At 45.2% G+C, this 17,380-nt stretch overlaps 1 protein-coding gene across 1 annotated transcript in view; it reads right to left on the minus strand.

Annotated features, from left to right (window-relative positions):
* Window positions 1–17,380, minus strand: part of KCNMB2 (potassium calcium-activated channel subfamily M regulatory beta subunit 2) — a 1,063,037-nt gene that overhangs the window by 1,015,809 nt on the left and 29,848 nt on the right. The window lies entirely within an intron of this gene.

The following is a 17,380-nucleotide window of genomic DNA, read 5'->3' on the forward strand; positions in this document are numbered from 1 at the left end:
CATAGTAATGAGGGGTGCGTGATTCCTTCTGCGCAGTGAGAACGCTGGTGGCCTGACCAGGCAGGCTTGGGGCGGAGGTGGAGGACCCAGATGAGGTGGAGGATGCAGAAGCAGTGGCGGAACTTGGACAGACAGAGGATTGACACACAAGTCGTGGGGACGGCAAGACTTGTGCAGCAGACCCTTCACCATCTATCACCATAGTTACCCAGTGCCCAGTCAGCGACATGTAACGTCCCTGTCCATGCTTACTGGTCCAAGTATCGGTGGTGAAATGCACCCGTTCACACACAGAGTTTCTCAAGGAAGCGGTGATGTTGTGTGCGACATGCTGGTGTAGCGCGGGCACACCTTTCTTAGAGAAGTAGTGGCGACTAGGCATCTGGTACTGGGGCACAGCGACAGACATAAGGTCTCTAAAATCCTGTGTGTCCACTAGGCGGAAAGGCAGCATTTCGGTAGCCAACAGCTTACAGAGGGATAGAGTCAACCTCTTAGCTTTGTCATGGGTCGGAGGAAGTGGCCTTTTATTTGACCACATCTGAGGGACAGAGATCTGGCTGCTGTGTGTAGACGGTGTTGAGTAGGGTGTCCCTTGAAAAATGCAGGTTTGTGAGGAAAGTGCAGGCGGAGACATGATGTTGCCTTCATCCAACGTTGGTGCTATCGATGTCTGAGAGAGCTGTACACACTCACTTGTTTCCCCTTCCAAACCAACTGACGACCTTACAAGCAAACTGCCTGTTGCGGTTACAGTGGTGGAAGTTTTGCGTGGAAAAACAGGTGTGGCAGCTGTCCCCACAGTCCTAGAAGATGAAGAGCGCGCGGATGCAGTGGAAGGGGCGGGCGGTGGATGGTTCGCTCCACTAGGCCGCATTGCAGCACGGTGAGCTTCCCACCGGGACTTATGATATTTAGTCATGTGACGATTCATGGAAGAAGTTGTCAAACTGCTGAGGTTTTGACCTCTACTAACAGAATCATGACAAATGTTACATATCACATGAGTTGGGCGATCTTTTTCGATGTGAAAAAAGGACCAGGCTAGGCAAGGCTTAGAGGCCATGCGACCTGTTGATCCACCCCGAATAATGCTCATAGGCAGAGTGGTGGCTGAGGATGCAGTTGTAGACGTGCTACCAGTGCTCCGACTCTGTCCAGGAAGGCGCAAGGTAACTTCGTCGTCGGTTGCATCCTCCTCCACCGCCTCTGTTGACCTCCTCGAGTGCCTGACTGGGGGTTGACAGTAGGTGGGATCTAGAACGTCATCATCAATTGTTGTGTTTGCACTCCCCTCCCCCTCAGACCGAGCCTCTTCTTGCCCTGACGGAATATTTAAGTTGTCATCCCAATCGGGTATCTGCGTCTCATCTTCATCAGTATGTTCCTCATTGTCTATAACCACAGGTGTTACAGTTTGTGACAAAGGGTCAACATTATGCTCAGAAACTTGGTCCACACGGCCTGAATCTGAGTCACAAAGGTTCTGGGCATCACTGCAGACCATTTCCTGTTCTGTACTCACTGTAGCTTGGGAGCAGACCTCTGATTCCCAGGCTATAGTGTGACTGAACAGCTCTGCAGACTCAGCCATCTCAGTTCCACCATACTGTGCAGGGCTGATGGAGACTTCAGAGCTGGGAGAAAGCAAGTTTGATTGGGATGACAACTCAGAGGACTGGTGTTTTTTGGATGCGGTACTTGAAGTGGCAGAGAGGGCACTTGTTGGACCACTTGAGATCCATTCAAGCATTTTCCTTTTTTGCCCATCATCTACCTTTGTTCCTGTTGTTCGTGTCCGTAACAAAGGGAGCACATCGGATTGTCCACGGTAAGTAGTAGACATCTTACTTTTGCTGGTAGATGGTCTATCTTCAGCAGATGATAATGGAGCTTTGCCACCTTCCCCACGGACAAAACCTTTTTTGCCTTTTCCACCACGCCTCTTCCCCTTTCCACCAGCATCTGTCATTTTGCCACTCATGTTGATTGCGACAAGATTGTGGACTGAAAATGTGGTAGTAAAAATTGAGAGGTGGTGAAGATTGCAGTGGTGGTCTAGCTTTATTAACAGCAGAATAATAAAGAATAAATATCCCTGACAATGCAACTTAGTTATAATTAGTTGGAGTGTGCAACGCAGGCAGACGTGCTGCAAATGTCTTTGCACTAGTGGGACTATAGCAAAGTCCAATAGCCACGTATAGGATGCCACTAGGTACACTGAGTGTTTGCTAGTATAATGGCTTGGTTAGAATGAGTTGTAGTGTGCAACGCAGGCAGACGCGCTCTGCAAATGTCTTTGCACTAGTGGGACTATAGCAAAGTCCAATAGCCACGTATAGGATGCCACTAGGTACACTGAGTGTTTGCTAGTATAATGGCTTGGTTAGAATGAGTTGTAGTGTGCAACGCAGGCAGACGCGCTCTGCAAATGTCTTTGCACTAGTGGGACTATAGCAAAGTCCAATAGCCACGTATAGGATGCCACTAGGTACACTGAGTGTTTGCTAGTATAATGGCTTGGTTAGAATGAGTTGTAGTGTGCAACGCAGGCAGACGCGCTCTGCAAATGTCTTTGCACTAGTGGGACTATAGCAAAGTCCAATAGCCACGTATAGGATGCCACTAGGTACACTGAGTGTTTGCTAGTATAATGGCTTGGTTAGAATGAGTTGTAGTGTGCAACGCAGGCAGACGCGCTCTGCAAATGTCTTTGCACTAGTGGGACTATAGCAAAGTCCAATAGCCAGGTATAGGATGCCACTAGGTACACTGAGTGTTTGCTAGTATAATGGCTTGGTTAGAATGAGTTGTAGTGTGCAACGCAGGCAGACGCGCTCTGCAAATGTCTTTGCACTAGTGGGACTATAGCAAAGTCCAATAGCCACGTATAGGATGCCACTAGGTACACTGAGTGTTTGCTAGTATAATGGCTTGGTTAGAATGAGTTGTAGTGTGCAACGCAGGCAGACGCGCTCTGCAAATGTCTTTGCACTAGTGGGACTATAGCAAAGTCCAATAGCCACGTATAGGATGCCACTAGGTACACTGAGTGTTTGCTAGTATAATGGCTTGGTTAGAATGAGTTGTAGTGTGCAACGCAGGCAGACGCGCTCTGCAAATGTCTTTGCACTAGTGGGACTATAGCAAAGTCCAATAGCCACGTATAGGATGCCACTAGGTACACTGAGTGTTTGCTAGTATAATGGCTTGGTTAGAATGAGTTGTAGTGTGCAACGCAGGCAGACGCGCTCTGCAAATGTCTTTGCACTAGTGGGACTATAGCAAAGTCCAATAGCCACGTATAGGATGCCACTAGGTACACTGAGTGTTTGCTAGTATAATGGCTTGGTTAGAATGAGTTGTAGTGTGCAACGCAGGCAGACGCGCTCTGCAAATGTCTTTGCACTAGTGGGACTATAGCAAAGTCCAATAGCCACGTATAGGATGCCACTAGGTACACTGAGTGTTTGCTAGTATAATGGCTTGGTTAGAATGAGTTGTAGTGTGCAACGCAGGCAGACGCGCTCTGCAAATGTCTTTGCACTAGTGGGACTATAGCAAAGTCCAATAGCCACGTATAGGATGCCACTAGGTACACTGAGTGTTTGCTAGTATAATGGCTTGGTTAGAATGAGTTGTAGTGTGCAACGCAGGCAGACGCGCTCTGCAAATGTCTTTGCACTAGTGGGACTATAGCAAAGTCCAATAGCCACGTATAGGATGCCACTAGGTACACTGAGTGTTTGCTAGTATAATGGCTTGGTTAGAATGAGTTGTAGTGTGCAACGCAGGCAGACGCGCTCTGCAAATGTCTTTGCACTAGTGGGACTATAGCAAAGTCCAATAGCCACGTATAGGATGCCACTAGGTACACTGAGTGTTTGCTAGTATAATGGCTTGGTTAGAATGAGTTGTAGTGTGCAACGCAGGCAGACGCGCTCTGCAAATGTCTTTGCACTAGTGGGACTATAGCAAAGTCCAATAGCCACGTATAGGATGCCACTAGGTACACTGAGTGTTTGCTAGTATAATGGCTTGGTTAGAATGAGTTGTAGTGTGCAACGCAGGCAGACGCGCTCTGCAAATGTCTTTGCACTAGTGGGACTATAGCAAAGTCCAATAGCCAGGTATAGGATGCCACTAGGTACACTGAGTGTTTGCTAGTATAATGGCTTGGTTAGAATGAGTTGTAGTGTGCAACGCAGGCAGACGCGCTCTGCAAATGTCTTTGCACTAGTGGGACTATAGCAAAGTCCAATAGCCACGTATAGGATGCCACTAGGTACACTGAGTGTTTGCTAGTATAATGGCTTGGTTAGAATGAGTTGTAGTGTGCAACGCAGGCAGACGCGCTCTGCAAATGTCTTTGCACTAGTGGGACTATAGCAAAGTCCAATAGCCACGTATAGGATGCCACTAGGTACACTGAGTGTTTGCTAGTATAATGGCTTGGTTAGAATGAGTTGTAGTGTGCAACGCAGGCAGACGCGCTCTGCAAATGTCTTTGCACTAGTGGGACTATAGCAAAGTCCAATAGCCACGTATAGGATGCCACTAGGTACACTGAGTGTTTGCTAGTATAATGGCTTGGTTAGAATGAGTTGTAGTGTGCAACGCAGGCAGACGCGCTCTGCAAATGTCTTTGCACTAGTGGGACTATAGCAAAGTCCAATAGCCAGGTATAGGATGCCACTAGGTACACTGAGTGTTTGCTAGTATAATGGCTTGGTTAGAATGAGTTGTAGTGTGCAACGCAGGCAGACGCGCTCTGCAAATGTCTTTGCACTAGTGGGACTATAGCAAAGTCCAATAGCCACGTATAGGATGCCACTAGGTACACTGAGTGTTTGCTAGTATAATGGCTTGGTTAGAATGAGTTGTAGTGTGCAACGCAGGCAGACGCGCTCTGCAAATGTCTTTGCACTAGTGGGACTATAGCAAAGTCCAATAGCCACGTATAGGATGCCACTAGGTACACTGAGTGTTTGCTAGTATAATGGCTTGGTTAGAATGAGTTGTAGTGTGCAACGCAGGCAGACGCGCTCTGCAAATGTCTTTGCACTAGTGGGACTATAGCAAAGTCCAATAGCCACGTATAGGATGCCACTAGGTACACTGAGTGTTTGCTAGTATAATGGCTTGGTTAGAATGAGTTGTAGTGTGCAACGCAGGCAGACGCGCTCTGCAAATGTCTTTGCACTAGTGGGACTATAGCAAAGTCCAATAGCCAGGTATAGGATGCCACTAGGTACACTGAGTGTTTGCTAGTATAATGGCTTGGTTAGAATGAGTTGTAGTGTGCAACGCAGGCAGACGCGCTCTGCAAATGTCTTTGCACTAGTGGGACTATAGCAAAGTCCAATAGCCACGTATAGGATGCCACTAGGTACACTGAGTGTTTGCTAGTATAATGGCTTGGTTAGAATGAGTTGTAGTGTGCAACGCAGGCAGACGCGCTCTGCAAATGTCTTTGCACTAGTGGGACTATAGCAAAGTCCAATAGCCACGTATAGGATGCCACTAGGTACACTGAGTGTTTGCTAGTATAATGGCTTGGTTAGAATGAGTTGTAGTGTGCAACGCAGGCAGACGCGCTCTGCAAATGTCTTTGCACTAGTGGGACTATAGCAAAGTCCAATAGCCAGGTATAGGATGCCACTAGGTACACTGAGTGTTTGCTAGTATAATGGCTTGGTTAGAATGAGTTGTAGTGTGCAACGCAGGCAGACGCGCTCTGCAAATGTCTTTGCACTAGTGGGACTATAGCAAAGTCCAATAGCCACGTATAGGATGCCACTAGGTACACTGAGTGTTTGCTAGTATAATGGCTTGGTTAGAATGAGTTGTAGTGTGCAACGCAGGCAGACGCGCTCTGCAAATGTCTTTGCACTAGTGGGACTATAGCAAAGTCCAATAGCCACGTATAGGATGCCACTAGGTACACTGAGTGTTTGCTAGTATAATGGCTTGGTTAGAATGAGTTGTAGTGTGCAACGCAGGCAGACGCGCTCTGCAAATGTCTTTGCACTAGTGGGACTATAGCAAAGTCCAATAGCCACGTATAGGATGCCACTAGGTACACTGAGTGTTTGCTAGTATAATGGCTTGGTTAGAATGAGTTGTAGTGTGCAATGCAGGCAGACGCGCTCTGCAAATGTCTTTGCACTAGTGGGACTATAGCAAAGTCCAATAGCCACGTATAGGATGCCACTAGGTACACTGAGTGTTTGCTAGTATAATGGCTTAGTTATCAGTTGGAGTGTGCAGAGGACAAGAGGGTACAGTGGCAGGATTGTGGTGCTCTGGGTAGAGGAATGGAAGACTGCCTTTCTATTCCCTCCTAATGGTGAAATGCAGGTAGGAAATCCCTGACCTGGGCTACACAGACGCTGTTGCTGTTTGCAGGACCTGTCACCTATGGCTCTCTGACCCTGCCGGTTGGAGCCCTTAAAAGGACTGCTAGAATGTGCTCTCCCTAAGCTGTCTAACGCTGTGTATGCAGCGCATACAGCTGTATCGGCTATAGGACTCAGGAAGACGGAGCTGCGACAGTGATGTCTGACACCAAAGACGCAGAAGGCAGATAATGGCGTCCGTGAAGAAAATGTCCGGTTTTATAATGCAGGGACATGTGACATGCAGATCCTATCACACATGCCGTTGCTTCTCTGGCTCAAAGTCCACTTAGCTGTGTGTGTGTCTGGGATTGGCTGACATGCTGGCCCGCCCCACAAGACGCGCGCGCTTAGGGAAGGAAGACAAGAAAAAAAAAAAAAAAAAAAATGGCGATCGCCATTATAGAAACAGCAGTGATCTGAAGGCGCTGTTCACGCACACTATACACTGAAATGTGATAATAGTTTGATTCACAGAGTGACTTACACTATTACAGCAGAAACCAAGCTATGATTTAGCTGTTTTTTGGCTGCTAGAACCGTTCTCGAACGTTTCTAGAACTACCGAGCTTTTGCAAAAAGCTCGAGTTCTAGTTCGATCTAGAACATGCCCCAAAATCACTCGAGCCGCGAACTGGAGAACCACGAACCACGAACCGCGCTCAACTCTACTGTTGAGCGACCTCGCTGTGGGTGGGGAACATCCGCTTCCTGAAGGGGGAGGGACGTTCGGCGTCACAGCGACGTCACACAGCCGCCGGCCAATAGAAGCGGAGGGGCGGAGATGAGCGGGACGTAAACATCCCGCCCACCTCCTTCCTTCTGCATAGCCGGCAGGTGCCGCGGGACGCAGGTAATTATTCCTGGGGTGTCACACGGAGCGATGTGTGCTGCTCCGGGTACGATGAACAACCGGTGCAAAGAAAAATAAACGATTTTTTAAAAATAAGCGACATGTGTACACGACTCACGATTTGTAACCGATTTACGAACGTTCAGCATCAATTGGAGGTGTCACACAAAACGACGATGCAAACGATGCCGGATGTGCGTCAGGAAAACCGTAACCCCGACGACATATCGCACGATAGATCGTCTCGTGTGACGCCCACATTAGTGTATGTAAAGTTTTGACTTTGCAGAAATTAAGAAAAATGCCTTAAAACATTCTCTCACTCTCATTATTCTAGCATTTGGCAAATATGCATCATTTTTGTAATCCTAATTGACATAAAATGGCAAAGGTTTATTCTGATTTTATGTCAGATAGTGAGAAAAAAAATGCGTCTTTTTAGATAGTGTATGTAAACTTCTGGTTTAAACTGCATATATCAGCCAAAAGTGTTGGCACCTCTGAAATTGTTTCAGAAAATGGAATAATGTGTATATATATATATATATATATATATATATATATATATATATACAGAATATCACAAAGGTGAGCATATCCTTCGCCTGTTTTGTAAATGGACCTCTTCATGAGGCAGCACTGAAAATATAGCCCTTTGATACAATGTATAGAAGTGAGTGACTAGCTTGTATAACAGTGTAGATTTGAAATGCTATGTAAATACCTCAACACAGCCATTAATGGTAATAAAACAGCTGGCAATAAAAGTGAGTACACCTCTAAGTGAAAATAGCCAACTTATTTGATGAGATAATGGGATTTTAATTCAGCGCGTCCAATATGTTGTTTTATTATTTCCTTCATCAGAGATGCAAAGAGTCCATTTGTACAACTGTCCACCTTCTCTGTTTGATATACCACTAGAGATACCAGGCATACCGAGGTAAGAAGAAGCTGCTTACACTGCTGTCTACCCTGTCTTTCTGATCTAATAGTGGATATAGCAGGGGTGTTGAAGGTACAAAGAGGCAATTAACATTACAGCCCACTACATCTGTTTGATCTAATACTGAAGATATCAGAGGTGCTGAGGAAAGAACAGGCTGCTCACACTGCTATTCACCATGTCTTTCTGATCCAACACTGGAGATACCAGGAGTGCTTTGGTAAGAAGAAGCTGCTCACACTGCTGTCCATCCTGCCTTTCTGATCTAACACTGGATATGCCAGGGGTACTAAGGAAAGAAAATATAGCTCACACTGTCTTCCTGATATAATACTGGAGATACTAGAAAGGCTAAGATAAAAAGAGACAGCTTACACTACAGTTGATCTTGTTTTTCTAATCTAATACTAGAGATATCAGGGGTGCTGAGGTAAGAAAAAGCTTCTGGAGATGATCTATACAAAGTACTATCAAACTATATCCAGGTAAAAGCAGCAGAGCTTTCTATTGCACATGCTCACAAGGACATATCCTATTAATATCCAAGGACTTTTTTTAATCAGTGAAAGAAGATGGCAGTCACTTTATTATACTATAATGATTAGCCCCCTGGGAAAAAGGAATGTGAATTGCTAATTAGGTATTTTGCAATATATTTGTAATGAATTTATCTTGCTTTCTATTTTTTATGTTTCTGGAGAACCCATTTAAGGCGGTGTTGCTTACTTCATGCAGAATGTAAATAGGAATTCATATATTCTGAGGTACTAATGCTGCACATCATGAGAATGTGACTTAATAATGGGCCTGTTGGTGTCTGAAGCAAACTAATGAAATTGCATGTTTCGGAGCCTGGGAAATGTAAACTTAAAATGCAGAAAATATATGCAATTTACTATAATCAGGTGCGAAATTTAATTTTGTCTGTCGACATGAGTCACAAAACATCCACAGTCGCTATTGCAAATCTTTAACAATCCTAAACATAGTAAATTTTAAAATGAAGTCTAGTACTTAATTCATTGGTTTTTGTGCAATAAGTGAGGAAATCTTGAAAACCCATCACCTGTGCAATACTGCGGAAAACCTGAAAACATGATCTGATGGTGGGTCTTGAGGACTGGAGTTGAAAAACACTGCTTAAGGCCTCTTTCACACGTCAGTGATTCTGGTACGTACTGCTAGTTTTTATACGTACCAGAATCATGGACATATGCAGACCCATTATAATCAATGCCTCTGAACACACATCAGTGATTTTTCACTGAACGTGCCTCCGTGCAGCGTACACATGTGTCCGTGATTGCCGCACGGTGACATGTCCGTTTTTTTCTGGCATCACTGATATCCCACAGACCAAACTATGGTGTGATCTGTGAAACACGTACCAGAAAAACACGTGCATTGAAAATAAAAAACATTTTTAGCTCACCTTCTCCAGCGCTGCTTGTCTCTGGCCTCTTTTACCTGCTGAATCAGAGGACAGGAAACACAGAAGAGACGAAGAGTTCAGCACCACGGACGGCAGGAACGGGGACAGGTGAGTTTATCTCCATGTGCAAGCACAGATAATGGATCACATATCATGGATGCACATGGACAACCCACGTGTGCCGTTAATCACGGAACACGGAGGGACATATGCATTTTTTACTCATCAGTATCAGTAGGAAACAGGCCTAAGGGATCCAGACAGAAAGCGTTCAATTCTTCTGTAGCACCACCAGAGGGAAAATATTCCCCATTCATCAAATTAATGGACTGGTGAGGTAAAATGTGGAAAATGGAAGTGCTAGTCTCTGTACAATGAGTGGCTCTTTGACAACACTCTCCACTCTGTGAAATAAATGTGGATCCTTAATAAGATCTGTTTTATAAGCTCATATTTGCCTCTAAAGTTGTGTGAAAAAGGTATTTTCTAAGGCTACATTCACACATACTTGTTCCATGTCCTAGTGCTGTCTGTTTTTTTCTTACACACTACACTGATTCATGAGATAAGTTCACATGAGTGTATAAAAAAATTTTCATCCATAAAAAACAGACAACTTTTCCTTTACTGTCATCTGTATGCAATCCATAAATCCATATGGTATCCATTTTGTACATCAGCAGTTATAATGTGGTGCCCCTGATGCATCAGGTGCCACAGGGTATTGCACCCAGTAACAGGTGCAGTGCTAATCCCGGGTTCTTGAAAGACCAGTGCCGGTAAATACCATTCAAACACACACATCCATGCCCTTTTTCCCAGACTGGGTAACAGGCTAGACACAGATCTGATTGAGGGCCACCTATTGGTCGGGACTTATCCAATCCGCTAGTCAGAAAACTGGGAGGGAGAGGGACTAGTCAGGGCAGTTGGCAGAGACAGACATCTTGAAGGGAATCAGGAGTTGACGTTGAGTCAGGGAGGGTGTGAGGAGACTCAAGTCCAGTCAGAAGTCGACGGTCAGACAAAAAGTAAAAAGTAGCTTGTTGGGATTAAGGCGTACGGTCGCCAGGGAGAGTACGGTGTGAGTACTCACGGGACCGAGCACCGGTGGGGTGCAGAGCCCTAGTTCAGGAAGACGCTTCAAGCTGACCTGATAAATCTTCCCGGTGAGGGAATTATCAAGGTTCCTCAGCCAACGTTAGAGTCTGGGGCACAGTAGCAAGGAGGGAATCTGGGAACTGGGACTGAGGTCCAACCCAAGAGAGGTTCAAGCTGCCTGCCATATGGGCCAGGACTGTGAAAACAGGAGGGGACCCCAGAACGCTTCAGGCCACGGGGACCCACCAACTGCAGACGGGTGCATGGCGGTAAAGCTCACCAGGTCACCACACCGGCACTGGGATTAAGAGAATACCGGATTACCTGAGGCCCAGATTGGTAGAGACCAGCACCAGTCGAGTTGCTGCTTCACAGAACCAGTGAGTAAAGAACAAGTTAAACTGCAGCCCCTGTCTTGTCTGAATTCTTCCTGCACCTCTGCACCACCAACTTTCACCATACTACGATCACCATCATTCTCCCCTGGGGCTTAGCTCTACTTGCAGAGGGCCATAACATCCAAGCTGCTCAATTCCACCAGTCCCAGCAGTGAGAGACTTTGCAGCGGCGGCTTTACCCATATAGCCGCATACCGCAAGTGGCATCACGAAAAACATTTTATTATTTTTATTATTCTCTTTTATTTTCCCCTTTTTTAAGCGACCCCCAGGGTCACGGAACAGGGCACCAGCCATTCCCGTGACAAGTCCCCATGATTCAAGGCCCGGAACCGAGAACCCCATTAGCTCTGGGTGCGTCAATTACACTGGTCAACATCTGTAAAATAAAATTCTGCTGATTTAAGTATTTTTGGTGAGTTGGTGCTGATTCCAGATATGAATTAAAAAAAAATATATGCAATAAATCAAATTTTTTCACAAATGAGAAAAGTTAGATTAAAGGTTTTAAAGTCAAATATCAGTGGTAATAAGAAATTCTGAAGAAGTGATAGCACATAATATATTTGTTTCATGCAATAAATGAGTCTATCGTCTAACCAAGAGAGTAAATTTTAATTGTTCTCTGGATATTATTCTTTGCGCCATTTTCCATGGCCACTGTTGTTCAGTTCCTTCTCTCTATTTTCTAGTGAAAGTGGCTAGGATTGTAGGAGCTTGCATGTTCCTTAAGGCCCCTTTATACACTGAGACTTTCTAGCGATCCCACCAGCGATCTCGACCTGGCCGGGATCGCTGGAAAGTCTCTAGCGAGTCGCAAGTGAGCTGTCAAACAGGCAGATCTGGCCAACGACGCAGCAGCGATACGGACCTGCAGAACGACCTCGCTGGAAGGGAACGCTAGCACGCCTATGGGCTGGGTCGCTAACAATGTCGATGTACCGGTGTCAAACACACCTATACATGCTGCGCAGCGGGAAACAAGGGACCAAAGAATGGTCCTGAATGACTTGTAGCGATCAGCAACCTCACAGCGGGGGCCAGGTCGCTGATGCGTATCACACACTGCAATATCGCTGGAGAGGTCGCTATTACGTCACAAAACCGGGGACGTTACAGCAATATCGCTAGCGATGTTGCAGTGTGTAAAGGGGCCTTTACCCATTACATTATCTACCTACTCAGCCACTTCTAATCATTGCTAATGAGGTCTGTGGAACAGTTTCTGGCATGAACATGAACGCAGGAGAAGTTCTACAGGAACTCCAGGATATTACCATTGACCTACTGACTAAAGAGTTAGGCTGGAATCACACAATCATATGCCATCCGATGTGAGAGCATTGGATGCGATATGCTAATGACCCTTGGTTCAAGTATGGGTACACTGCAGGCAACATACAAACTTGCATTTTATTGTTGAAACAATCTCCTGTGACCTTTGGAGAATCGGCCATGCCACAGATTCCTCGATTGATCCATACTGTACTGCAAGTGAAACTGGATGTCACATACCAAGCCTCAGGCATCAAACTGTGTCTACACAAACCATCAGAAGGCATTTGAATGACATTCGGTTATGTCCAGCTGCAAGTGTTCCATTACCTTAACGCCACTGCCCTAAAAGATATCATGAGGCATCAACAAAGGCTGAACTGAAGGTGTAGCATTTTCAGCTTTTAGTCCCACTACTGTCTTGCTCACAATAATAGCTGGAGATCGGTTTGTAAACCACATGAAAAAGCCATGAAAAGGTCATCACTTTGTTCATAGTCCCAGCATTATTGTGTAGGATGGCATTTTATATGGTGTGACCCTTCTATCCTTTATTCCAGGTACACTAACAGCTCAACATTACATGGATTTTGTTGTGGAACCAGTCGTACAAATATTTCTACAAGGTGTCTCAAAAGCTATTTTTTCAACACAACAACATCAGGCCATATGTTGCTTGTACTAATATGAGCAGACTGTGTGGTCTGGACATACTACCAGAGTCAGTACCATCTCCGGACTTGATTATCATTGAGCACATCAGCGGATCCTAATGATTTGCATATCCAACCTCATTGATGGCATGACAAGACGTATAACTGCGTGTATTTCATTTTGTGGTGCTCATACTTGATTATGAATAAATCAAGATGCTGTGAAAATGTTTCATCATTTGCATATCATTAACATGTTTATAGATCCCGTGATTTTCATAAATTATGACTTTTCCTTCTTGGTGTTCCAAGTGTACATTACAATTAATAACATCATTTTTTTAAATCCAACATATAGATGTAATGAGAAATGCTGCAAGACTGATATACTGCAGTGCAGTATATATTGGAGGACCCTACAAGAAAGATTAAAATTAGATGCCTTCAGATCAGTGACATCACCACTACACTCATACCTACCTGTCATTTCTATGAGTACATTTTCTTATTCATTTGCTAACATAGCAACACCTGTAGAGACTGTTACTGGACATGTGAACTTAGCCTTAGGCGGGCTTTGCACACTACGACATCGCAGGTGCGATGTCGGTGGGTCAAATTGAAAATGCCGTACTTCCGGCATCGCATGCGACATCGTAGTGTGTAAAGGCTCGATGATATGATTAACAAGCGCAAAAGCGTCGTAATCGTATCATCGGTCCAGCATTGGCGTAATCCATGATTACGCTGCCGCGACGGTCCAATGTTGTTCCTCGTTCCTGCGGCAGCACACATCGCTGTGTGTGAAGCCGCAGGAGCGAGGAACATCTCCTACCGGCGTCACTGCGGCTTCCGTAGGATATGCTGAAGGAAGGAGGTGGGCGGGATGTTTACATCCCGCTCATCTCCGCCCCTCCGCTCCTATTGGCCGCCTGCCGTGTGACATCGCAGTGACGCCATACGACTCGCCCCCTTAATAAGGAGGCGGGTCGCCGGCCAGAGCGACGGTCGCAGGACAGGTGAGTCCATGTGAAGCTGCCGTAGCGATAATGTTCGCTACGGCAGTTATCACAAGGATATCGCAGCTGCGACAGGGGCGGGGACTATCGTGCTCGGCATCGCAGCATCGGCCTGCGATGTCGCAGCGTGCAAAATGCCCCTTAGTCTGCTTCTCTCAGCCAAGCAAATGCTGGCATTTTTTTCATGAGTGGTAACTGACCAGATAGCGCCTAACAACTATTTTTATTGCTCATCTCAAATTTTAGTTGCAGAAATGGAAAAATTGCACGTTTTCTCATCAGACTTATCCATTAGAAATTTAGTGTTTCAGATAAAGACTAGGGATTAGAAAACCCGAACTGTAAAGAACACAGTCTTTTACCTGTATATCGGTTCCTGTTCAGGTTTGTCATCCGAATAAAGCTTGTTGAAAGCTTTTAGAGCAGCCAATCAGCAACTTTTTCCTGTGTGGGCACTTCTTGCCCCATCACAGCTATGTCAAATATTGTCATGGCTGTGATTGGCCAGAGGAATCACTGTAAAAAAAAATAAAAAAGACATAGGCACCCAATCTATTTTTATAGCCAGCAGGGGTAAAACAACAGCTACAGGCTGCTTTCACCATCTGTGAGTTGTACCTTGGCTGGAAGAATACAGGGGATCCTACAGAGTTGGGTTTTTTTGTTTGTTTTTTTAATATTTAAATAAATAATTTTAAAAAAAGCGTAGGGTCCCTCATAATTTTTTTATATCTAGCCACAGTAAAGCAGACAGGAGGAGGCAGGTATTATAAGGGTGATAGGTGCTATTCATATTGGCCCCCCAGATTAAAAATACCAGCCCACAGTTGCCCAGAATTGGTACATCCCTTTAGATGTGCCAGTCCTGACACTTTACCCGGCTCATCCCAATTGACCTGGCGTGGTGACAATTGGGATACTATAGCTGATTAATAACAGCTGTGATTTGTCAAAAAATTACAGCTGCCATCAAGCCCTGGATTAGTAATGGGAGGCATCTATGAGGCACCCCCATTACTAATCCTATAAGTGAAAATTAATAAAAAACAAACAGAGAAAAAATCCTTTATTTGAAAAAAATACACACACGCCTAACCCGGACATACCCACTGCCCTCAGTGACAGTGCTGCTGGACAGTCAGATTGTGGGCCATGGCCATGTCCAGCAGTCCAACAATCTGACAGCACTTTTACTAAGGGCAGCAGGGGAGCCTGGGTGTTAACTGAGTGACATCACTTTCTCACTGCCAGGTCCCCTGTCAGCTGTCAGTGTTTCCTGTAGCCTGTGGAGAGCAGACATGTTTTCTCTCCCTGCAGGCTCTGGATGTAGTAGAGCTAGGATTGTCATGGGACATCCAGGGATTGACAGCAGCTGTCATTTTTTTTTTCTTTTACACTCGCATTAAGGAAACTGACTAAAATCAATCACAGACATAGACACATGGTGAGGGGTCTGTACAGCAGTCTGCAACCAATGACAGACAGTGGTACAGAGGGTGGGTGGGGGAAGCAGTGAATATTGATGAACCTTAATTAGCAGGCCTGGAGGAATGTCAGACTGCAGTGTGATCTTACGGGAAACATGGTATTATAACTATCCTGCTCTTACTACCATTTAACTTCCATTTGTAGCCCCCCTAGGACTTACTACTGCCATTTTATAGGTCAGAATTTCTCGTCCCCATTGACTTGCATAGGGTTCGTTGTCCAATATCAAATTCAAGGTCAAGATCAGCTGCTGAACCTGATTTTTTTTTAGTCGATGTTTGTTTGCTTAAATTGAATATCCACAGGTTTTCTCATCAATACTAAATACTAGTAAGGCTATTTATTTTAAATGGTTAGAAATGTTAACGTGTTTCTTTTTGTCTAAGATACTGATTATCTATCTTTAGGATATCGAAATTATAGGGGGTCTGACAATAGGCACACTCACCAATGAACTGATAACTGATGCCTTGGCCACCATAAGTTTGTAGTGTATAAAGCCAAAACACCATAGCTCCATAAATTGTGGGGTGCCATTCTTAGGTACTGCAACTGAGCTCTTGTTCACTTCAACTTCTATCCTAAGAAAGGGTAAGTTGGACAACTATTGTAAACCCCTGAACAACCAATGACAGACCTAGCTCGTCATGAGCTGGTGTTAGTTCACGCTATGTGTTTATATCATGGCTTTAAATTGTCACATTGATAAAACATACAGTGACAACTTCATGCCGATAGCAGTCATTGAGATATGACTGGCGAGGCCAGAGATACAGAAACCCATTTTAGAAGTCCCCACTCTCTAATCGCTGTAATTGGTCAGTCAATCTGACTGACCGATCACAGCATGTGATCTATAGGTGGTGATGAAATATCAGCACTTACCGCACGATCATCACAAGAGCTCGGCTTAGCTGACAGACCACCAACAACGGACACCTCCAAACAGTAGACACAGAGTCCTAGAGTAACTTTGCTACCTCATTATTGAATGGATCCCACAACGGTGTAGTCTGAATCAGGTATTTTTTAGATTTATATAGAAACCCTGATTTAAGAGCTCAGTGTAGAGCACAGGATGAATGTGTCCCAAAATGCCACCAATAAAAGCTTCCACTCAACCCACAAGAAACAAGTCCCCACTCAGTTTTGTCATTTGATAAAACATATAGGGGCTTTTTGCATTACTGGTAACACAAAGGTACTGTAAAAGCACTATGGCCCCTCACCCCAGAAAATAAATTTAGTGAAATCTGCACTCCCAAATCCAAATGCCCTCTCCGTTTTTAGTCCCACAGTGTGCCTAAACTGCAGTTAGCATCCATATGTTTGGAGTTTCTATAGTGAGGAGAGCCAGCTTAATTTACGCGGTGCAAGTTTCCAGAGAGGCCGTACTGGGCACAGCCTTAAAAGGGAGGCCGACATGACTGGGTTAGGTCGGGAATAAGAGAGGGGGTTTTTAAGTGACGGGGGTTAGGCAGGGGTTAAAGATACTTAGATGGGGCAGAAATAGAGGAAGTTTGAATTGTGCATTATGGGCGTAGTTAGTGGGGGCGGGAACAATTAATGGGTTTATAAGGGGTGGTCAGTTAGTGGGGTCATCCATTTTGGCACAGAAAACGGTACAATCTACATGTCCTTGTGTGCCAGCTTAACTGCCCCAGAAAATGGAGTCTGTGGATGCCATTCTTCAACAGCTTAGAACCGCTGCCGGCCTGATGGGATCAGACTGGCTCCAGGCTTCAGTGAACAGCCTGCTGCAAGGGGCCGGGGATGCTCCAGCTCAACCATCCCCCGAACCACGCTGGTCGCGG

This window comes from Anomaloglossus baeobatrachus, chromosome 3 (genome assembly GCF_048569485.1).
Source record: "Anomaloglossus baeobatrachus isolate aAnoBae1 chromosome 3, aAnoBae1.hap1, whole genome shotgun sequence".
Classification (NCBI taxonomy): Eukaryota; Metazoa; Chordata; class Amphibia; order Anura; family Aromobatidae; genus Anomaloglossus; species Anomaloglossus baeobatrachus.